At 38.4% G+C, this 9,373-nt stretch overlaps 1 long non-coding RNA gene across 1 annotated transcript; it reads right to left on the reverse strand.

Moving 5' to 3' along the window:
- Positions 1–1,886: 1,886 nt before the first annotated feature.
- Positions 1,887–2,421, reverse strand: LOC141442374 (uncharacterized). Its single transcript, XR_012452931.1, has 3 exons — positions 2,182–2,421; positions 2,039–2,098; positions 1,887–1,965 (listed from the first exon to the last, which is right to left on the reverse strand). It is a non-coding gene; the product is annotated as an uncharacterized lncRNA (long non-coding RNA).
- Between the last annotated feature and the right edge of the window lie 6,952 nt (positions 2,422–9,373).

The raw sequence follows: 9,373 nt of genomic DNA on the forward strand, positions 1-9,373 counted from the left end.
CAACCTGACCAACCTGAGTGTGCGTTGACTCATGTTTAGAAGAGGGCTCATCTTCGTCCTGTAAGTCCTGGCTACTCTTGTACAATCTGAACAAATGTCCACCCTCTGAGTAATCACTGTATGTTTTTTATTTAATTCGGTATACAACTCACAGTCATCTGGGGTTGTTGGTTGCAAACGCCCCAATCTATGAAATAAGTGGTTACTCAGGGCCTGGATTCTGTTCAGGTTCTTCAAGGAAAGTCGCGCGTCAGCAGTCAATTTCGACAATTTCGACCAATTTATCAGCTATACACTGGAACTCAACTGATAAGTCACCTAAGAAGGAGTCTATCTCATCAGTAGGTATTTTGTTTGCTAACTCTCGAATTTGTGTCTTTAAGCCAGGGTAAGAATCAACTGGCTGTTCACCACGTATCTTCACTTCATAAATTAACTCATCTTTATGCAGCAGGTGAAAAACAATTGGTTTTTCTTCCATTTTATAAAATAAGTCAACGGCCACGTGCAAACACGATTACAAATAATTATCTTATTTTAGTTATAACTACTAAAGACTACCTGTTATTGTACTATGTTTATTTAGTACAACAAAACGTAAACAACAATGTTACTTTGTTTTGTAATTATTTAAATGAATGTTAATGTATTTATTTTAGTAAAATATTTTTTATGGCTATGTATTTACTTAATTACACCCTGAACAAATGCATTAATCCACAATGGTAAATATAAGCTTAACCAGAAACTATCAATGTTGGAATATATTCACTTTTTTGTTTGTGTAACAATTATCAAAATTTACCAAAACTCAACTGTTTACATGTGACTGGTACTTAAAATGTTTGTTTCAATTATTGTTTCAAACTGTTGACAATTTACTTACAATTGTCCTCATTAACACACACTTTTAAAGTATATAATTTGATTGTAGTTGGTTTATTGACTATTGTGATTAATTTTATGATTTATTATAAGTTAAATTTACACTTGGTTTAACTTGGTTTTCAAACACTACTTAGCAAATGGATAGTAATTCAGCTAATTCACATTCACATATGAATTGCCAACTGCAATTGTTAAATTGCAAGTAGCAACTGTAATATAAAACAGGTAAAAATAATATGGTCTACACAATAACAAGTAGGTATAATGAGTTCAATGAATTTGACACCTTGTTTTTTATTTAAATGTGAAACAAGACAAAATATTCAATATTACCTAATTACCTATATGATCACTGACCAACCTGTGATTTAGCCGCAGATAAAACACAGAGCAAACTTGCAAACACTGTCAAAAACTGTTCGGCGCCGATTTGTAATGAAATTTCTACACAGGGTAGCGGGTCGCTGCAGGTGAGTAATTAAACCAAGGTTTTGGTGCAACAAGATGTTTATTCTAAGGATACTCACAATTATCCCGCTCCCATCAACCATACAAACACTGTGTATAATTTAAATCCTACTTCCTTATGAAAACTAAGGGTCGTGAATGCAATTGCCAGTGATTTGTGATATTACTTAACTATCTGTATAATCTAAATAAAGGTAACTCCTATACCTCGGCTCCGAAGCTGCCAAACCTGGCTGCAGGCCACTGTGGGCCACTCTAGGACGCCGCCTCGTGCTCGACGTCCCAGCGCCACCGACAGTAAACCACGCTGGGCAGGCCAACCAGCTCCACAGCCGCCAGGGCTCCTTGAAACACTTCTACACGAAGCCACAACAACCACACTTCAGCCCGTGTCTTAGCACCTCCTGTGGACGGATCATGGATTAGAAATAACTCCAGTGGGGTCCCTCAAGGACAGAAGGGACCAGCTCGCTTAGCCTGGTTGACAGACCACCATGAAATTTGGAAATTAGTTAAGCACGCACCGTGGAGAAATGCAGACTTGCTTAGCGCCGCCTGGGTCACGCTGTCTACTCCACGAAGGCGCAAGACTTTGGACACCACAGCGATCTACAAGCAAAGATCGAGGATTAGCGTTGTCGACCCAAAGGGAAGGCAGGGCTCCAATGGTTTGTCCACATACCACTGAATTCCGGAAGACACTACGTGAGTCGCTCCACGTCACACACACCACAATACCCCACTGAAAACAAAAATGTAAAAATAAGTAAGAGAAACGCTGACAGCGTATTCAGACGCCTTTACCAGGTCCATCAAGGAACTCACCAAAAACAGAAAATAATTCCCACTTAGGAACACAACTACTCTTCAACCATCAATCAAAATGGCTGCTCACCCAAAACGCGGCCTCATGCTCGTAGAGCTGTCACTGTTGCCATGTACGATTTTTTTTTGAAGGACATCACTAGAGTCAAAATCCAAATTTTTACTTTCCAAAACCAACCATTAAGAGAAAATAATTATTTAATCCATATTCCTGTAAACGATCTACACAAACGGAGATTAATTTAATGTCCTTAAGTCAAATAAAAAACGCTCCGAATTATTGAGATGGACAGAAAAAACATTGACTCTAAAACTCTATGCTGTCACCTGTCAAAATGACAACCTTACAAGACAATATCTAATTTTGCTATTTCTGTTTCTTTGGCTAGTTGAAGTATAATTTTGATAGTGTTTTATGCGGCGATTTGCCTTAACAGTGAACAGTGATCACAAAATTCTATATTTCTCTCGTGTCTGACTTTTTAATGCAGAAGTTGTGTCCACCTGTTTCTGGAATTTTACTATCAAGTTGCAAAAACTGCAACCACCGTACAACGTCCCTCTCAATGAGAGACCTTGACACTGGCGAAATTGTCCTATTAATTAGGACAGAAAAGCCATATTTTAAAAGAGAAGAAGAAGAGCCAATCGCAAGCAAGACTGAAACGTCAAACGGATTTCACGATACTAACGCCATCTAGCGATGTTTCCCCTGTCGAAAACCTTCATTGAACAAAAAATGAAGACACAGCCAGCTGAAGTTTCAAGTGACGTTACGAGCCCCATTCTCGAACTTGATGCTCTTCGTATTTGTAGTTTTTTTTTGTTTGGGCAATGAATAAAATACGCGTTCAATAAAGAACGCGTTCCTTTCTTTCTTTTCTTTCTTTCTTTCAATATTTTTAGATTATAAACTTAATATAATCTAACGAACTAAAAAGAATATATTTACATTTTTTATGAATATGATTATGAATATTATGCTAATCATATTATTTTAAAAGCCGTGGTGACCCAATGGTCTGACCTATCGCCTCTCAAGCAGAGGTTCGTGGGTTGAAACCCCGGCCCGCACCTCTGAGTTTTTCGAAATTCAGTGCGAAATAACATTTGAAATTTACCACGAGCTTTACGGTGAAGGAAAACATCGTTAGGAAACTTGCACACCTGTGAAGTAATTCAATGGTATGTGTGAAGTTCCTAATCCACACTGGGACCGCGTTGGAACTCCTCTCATTATGAGAGGAGGCCTGTGCCCAGCAGTGGGACGTATATAGGCTGGGATGATGATATTTTTTTTTACCTAGGAGACTACTCAATTCACTGCAATAAAATGACAGTTTTGTTGCAGTTTTCGGTAAATTTTAAAGTGATGTTACTTATCACTAACCAACAAAAAAACATGGAGATCAGCGATCAATTAGTTTCACTGGACAAAATCGCTGATAGCTATAATTAAAATTACCAAATAGAACACTTTAAATTAAGACCTACACCTTTTACATAGACCTTCACAAAATTTACACGTATCGATTACCAACACAAACATGTAAACACGTCGTCGTGTGTAATTCTAAGCCACGGGGTGTAGATGACGTCGATATACTCTGCAAAGCGACCAATTAAGGTAGGCGGCGACACAGAAAATTAATTCTGAAGACGTCTCGAGCTCTGCAAGGTTAAAGTTGTAATGATCCAGACTACAGAGTAAAATACTTTCACGCCGCTTGTAGACCTCCGTTGTTTACCTGACAAATTACCGTTTTTTTTGCCGGACTTGCGGTGTTTTATGGCTAAGTCGCCATGTAAGTGTCCGGTGCATGTTCACACATTAATTGTAAGCCAAACAACACCACAAGTACGGCAAAAAAAACGGTCCATTGTCCGGAAAAACAACGGAAATCAAAAAGTGGCCTTACAATTACTTGATACCTGGGCGAAGGAGCATCGGGCTGAAACTCGGAAACACTCGTTTTTAACCCCCGACGTTTTCGGCGGGGGTTATTATAAGTTTGATGGCAATGTCTGAACGGAATATACCGATTTTGATGCGGTTTTTAACGTTATTATTGTCTAATTAATACGGCCTCTGGTAATAATAAGTACTTCGGCAAATAGACGTTGATCGTACTTACTAACATAGCTAAAAATAAATATATTGTCTAGACTATCAAGCACTTATGGTTGAAACTTTATTGTTTCAGAACTGCGCAGCGTAGAACCTTCGCCCAAAAACTTTCAGCGCCTGTCGACGACGCACGGCAATGATCCTCGTGGCTGCTGGCCTAACTCCACCCTAGGCTCTTAAACAGCCGTTTACGAGATAATTTATGGTTTATTTTAATTTTAATTAACACGATATCCGTCAGATGGAATGTTGAAGCTTAAAAATAGCCGAAAAGTGGGTAAATATTGCGCGGTATTCTCGAGCTTCGTGTGATTTATCGCCTGATTTGTCTTAAGATTTCTGAGGCTTGATCCGGATTTTGACGCGTCGCTTATTCAAACTTAGTTTGCTTTGTTTTGCTTTTCAAAGAAGAGTAGCGTTTTTTTTCACCAGTAATCCTTAATAAGGCACGGGCTGTTTCTATATGTATTTTTTATATTTTTTTTTCAGAAAGGGCCTTTATTCGACGTGGTTTAACAGCTAGCGTTATGCGCTTTTTTAATTAACTTAGTCATTTAGATAAAGAATATACTTTTTTACTTATCATTCCAAATCATTTAGACTATGTGAGAACTTACATGCAAATTTCACTATATTGCGGTATTTGTTTGATCAAATGAATTAATTTACCCTCAATAAATGTTCCGCGATGTAATGTAACTTATGTCATCATCCCCCATCATCCCAGCCTATATACGTCCCACTGCTGGGCACAGGCCTCCTCTCAGAACAAGAGGGCTTGGGCCATAGTTCCCACGCGGGCCCAGTGCGGATTGGGAACTTCACAAACACCATTGAATTGCTTCGCAGGTTTGTGCAGGTTTCCTCACGATGTTTTCCTTCACCGCAAAGCTCGTGGTAAATTTCAAATGTAACTCCGCACATGAATTTCGAAAAACTCAGAGGTGCGAGCCGGGGTTTGAACCCACGACCCTCTGCTTGAGAGGCGATAGGTCAAACCACTAGGCCACCACGGCTTCTTATATGTACCTATGCAAGTTAATAAATCTAGACCACTATATCTCATGAATGACACTGACAGCGTTCCAAATTTTAGATGTCTATCGGATTTTAGGGTAGCGAAACAAAAAATATTAATATCTAGTAGCATGGAGAACGGTTGTGTTGCTCTGAGATTGAACTCTACTTGAGTTTGAAACGCGTCAGTCTTGTAAATATGATGAAGGTGAGAGTTCGGTTAATGTGGTTTGTGGGTGTTCTTAGAGTGTGGAGGTGGAGGAGCTGCATGAACACACATTGTTGCATTGGCGTAGCTATTGTAAGGTCGCGGGTGAGCAAAGTAATGGCCGGAGGGCGCCCTACACGTTTGCCAAGACGTGGTCTCTACTCAAGAACTCGTTAAACTCCAGCGGTAAAAAATAAGTAAATAGCTTAAACCATAACCTTTATCTACGTCACAGTTGGTTATAAGATATGAAAATTTTACAGATTTTTGGAAATACTCACGAGAGCAAAATCAAGTCAATCCTTTAATCCGAGTGAAAAAGCATCAGACGGAGCCCTAAAGATTACGGATTAATCTTGGCTAACATACCTTTTTCCACGTCATGTATCAGCCAGTGGTTGACAACCTACGGCCCGCCATTTTAAAAATGTATTTATATTATTATTTAAAGTTAATAAGAGTTGGGGAAGGGAAATGTATTTCAGGATCGTAGAAAGTGGAAACAATTTCTGCCTACCCCTTTGCTGTGAAATAGACGTGATTATATGTATGTTGAAATTTTTATATCCTTTGTCTTGCTATTAAGCCGTACTTTCAAAAAAGGAACCCATAAGTATATTATATATATGATCTTCGAGGATAACTTCGTTATCGTCGTTCTGGCAAGGATTTTTACTTCGTGAACATGTACCTAAATATAATATTCTTTGATACATTTAGAGCTATAGCCTTTTGTAACCGACTATCCTTCTAGCCGTGTAGCTGTTTTAGAATGGAAGACACATACACACATAAAAACATACACACACACAATTCATACACATACACAAACACATGCAGACGGAGACAACACAAAATCACACACTTCCACACACAAAGCACATAATCACGCAGGCATGCACATACACACATAACATTATAAAAATGCTAATTTTTCATTTGGCCGCCACGTGACCCTTGCCAAACGGTTGCCGACCCCTGCGCCAAGTAATGAAACAGCAGAATTTGTAATCTCCCGCCATATATTCGAAGGATAAAACGGAAATAAAACCTTAGGACCAAGATGTAAGCGGGAAGCAAACTTGACAATCAGCTTTTTTAAAAATTGGCGAGATTAGGGAGTTACATTTTGGGGTTTCGTATCCAAAATGACACATACTTTCCTTTGTGTTGTCTATTTGCACTTAATACTACTCTTGTGTCTTGTGTTGTGAATAATTGTGTTTTCTTTCTTTCTTTCTTTTTCAAAATATGCCGACAGGACGTGTCCAAGTATTTACATGGACAAATCGCTCATCCAATAAACCATCGACACAATGAGGGCTATCGTTTTTTGTCTCACTAGATGGCGCACTGTTGCGTGAGGTTTTTAAGTATGGCTTTCAGAGTCTGTTATTACGGGCGTGAAAACAAAGTTTAGATTAAAATCATATTTAATACACCTTAAAACCGTACCATAAAAATATCGTGCATGACACAGTGTTACATACTCCCCGTTTTGTTCGGAAAAAAGGAGGACAAAGGTTTCCGAAAGACAAAACTGTCTCAAAACACAGACATTCATTGCCCCGGAACGCATATTTGCCATAATTAATTTCAGATATTGCAAAATATTCACAAAATTATTCTAATTATGAATAAACCCGCGTAGCTCACCCAAAAACTATGAGATTTAACATATCGGACCTCACGCTACACTAGCGCCTCTAGTGGCGAATTCATACGCGATAGCCCTCATTGCTTTGTGACGATTACACAGGTGATTTAAAGATATCAAACAGTAAATTTAAAATCGAAAACTTGTTTTTTTGTAAATATGTCAACTGGATAAGCGAAATTATACATATACGTTAAATTATGTGGTCGGCATATTTTAGGTCAATCAACATTTTAATGTATGATATCAGGATACACTTTAAAAAATGTTTGTAATGTATAACTAGTATACTACTAGCATGCTTAGGAGATGTTTGAGTAGATTTGTGCCCCATAAAATCAAACTATATAATAAGTAACTAAGGAGACGTTATACACCTGCAACACTAAAACTACAACAGTATCTTTGGAAATAGTAATAGATAGACCTAAACAACATAAAATAATTTAAAGCCCACATTATTGTCATTTCAATGTTCAATATTTCAAAAACGGCTGAACTGATTTCAATTAATCATGGCTAAGAACCATCGCAAGACTAGCTTTCACTTTAAAAAACTGCGTTAAAATCGGTCCCATCAACAGACATCGGCGCCAAACTAATGACATCCCTCTTTTCGCGTCTGGGGGTTAAAAACTTGCGTATAATATTGACGTTTTCTTCTCTTATAATTACTGATGTGCCAAAGGAAACTTTCCGAAATTGCGGAATTTTTGATATAGGAAAATTTCGAAAACTTCTCACAATTTTGTATGGGCATTGAAACTTTCCGTTTCTTAAATTTAAATGTCCAATAGGTATTTCTTGTGAAAATTTCCAGAAATTTCCGAGAACTTTTCCAACTTTTCGGAAACTTTCCACAACTTTACAATATGTAGAAACTAGATTTATCAATTTTCTAGTTTAACCGCAACTCACTCATATAGTCATTCGCCTCAATAACCTATTCAAGCTATTTTGCCAAGTTAAAGCTGTGGTTGCTAGAAACCGTAGCCTTCTGGAAATAAAGACTGGTTTTCATCGTTCACTTTCGTTTTAATTTGATATTGGTTGGCAATACGCCAATGTAATGTCAATCATTCATCATTTTTGCTTTCCGATGGGATTCGTTAATATAAAAGGAGGTTCTAACAATAATGAACGGGATTTGATTTATATCTGTTTTGGGGCAAATATAAAGAAGCTGGCCAAGTCCGAGTCGGACTCGTGCACGAAGGATTCCGTACCAACTATCATCATCCCAGCCTATATACGTCCCCCTGCTGGGCACAGGCCTCCTCTCAGAACAAGAGGGCTTGGGCCACAGTTCCCACCCGGGCCCAGTGCGGATTGGGAACTTCACACACACCATTGAATTGCTTCGCAGATTTGTGCAGGTTTCCTCACGATGTTTTCCTTCACCGCAAAGCTCGTGGTAAATTTCAAATGTAATGCCGCACATGAATTTCGAAAAACTCAGAGGTGCGAGCCGGCGTTTGAACCCACGACCCTCTGCTTGAGAGGCGATAGGTCAAACCACTAGGCCACCACGGCTTTTTGGCTTTTTGTACCAACTATACAACATCGGAAAATTGCATAGTTCCCGCGGAAACGAATTTTGCGCGCACGGAGTCGCAGGTAACTGCTAGTAATTATATTTTTCGATTTAATTTTCGGTATTTAATAATTTCCCCTATATCATAAGATGATACTCGCTTCCCCTCCCCCATGCTTGAAATAAATTGCAATCAAGCAATGCCAACATAACGAACTTAAATGATCACGTTAAGTTAATGAGCTTACTTAGCAACTTGCTTAATCCCGTTTACTTTGGTTTGTTTGACAACTTAGTTAATATTACCGTTACGTAATTAAGCGTAGTTATGTTTGATTACTTTTTAGCCGACTTCAAAAAAGGAGGAGGTTCTATGTTCCAATTTTTGTATTTTTTTTTCTTTTTTTTATGTATCGGTGACGATTACTCAGTCAATTGTTCACCGATTTTCAAATTTTTTTTTTATTCCAAAGTGTACTCTTCTGAGGTGGTTCCATTGTCACCAAGTCAAGATCTGATGATGGGATTCTAGGGAAATCGAGGGCAAACCTCAAAATTTATAGGGACACCTATGGCGATTTTGTCCTTTTTGTCATTAAGACAAGCATTTACATTCAGGAAGTAAACTGGACCTGATGAAGAAGACCG

The sequence above is a fragment of the Choristoneura fumiferana genome, chromosome 25 (genome assembly GCF_025370935.1).
Source record: "Choristoneura fumiferana chromosome 25, NRCan_CFum_1, whole genome shotgun sequence".
Taxonomy (NCBI): domain Eukaryota; kingdom Metazoa; phylum Arthropoda; class Insecta; order Lepidoptera; family Tortricidae; genus Choristoneura; species Choristoneura fumiferana.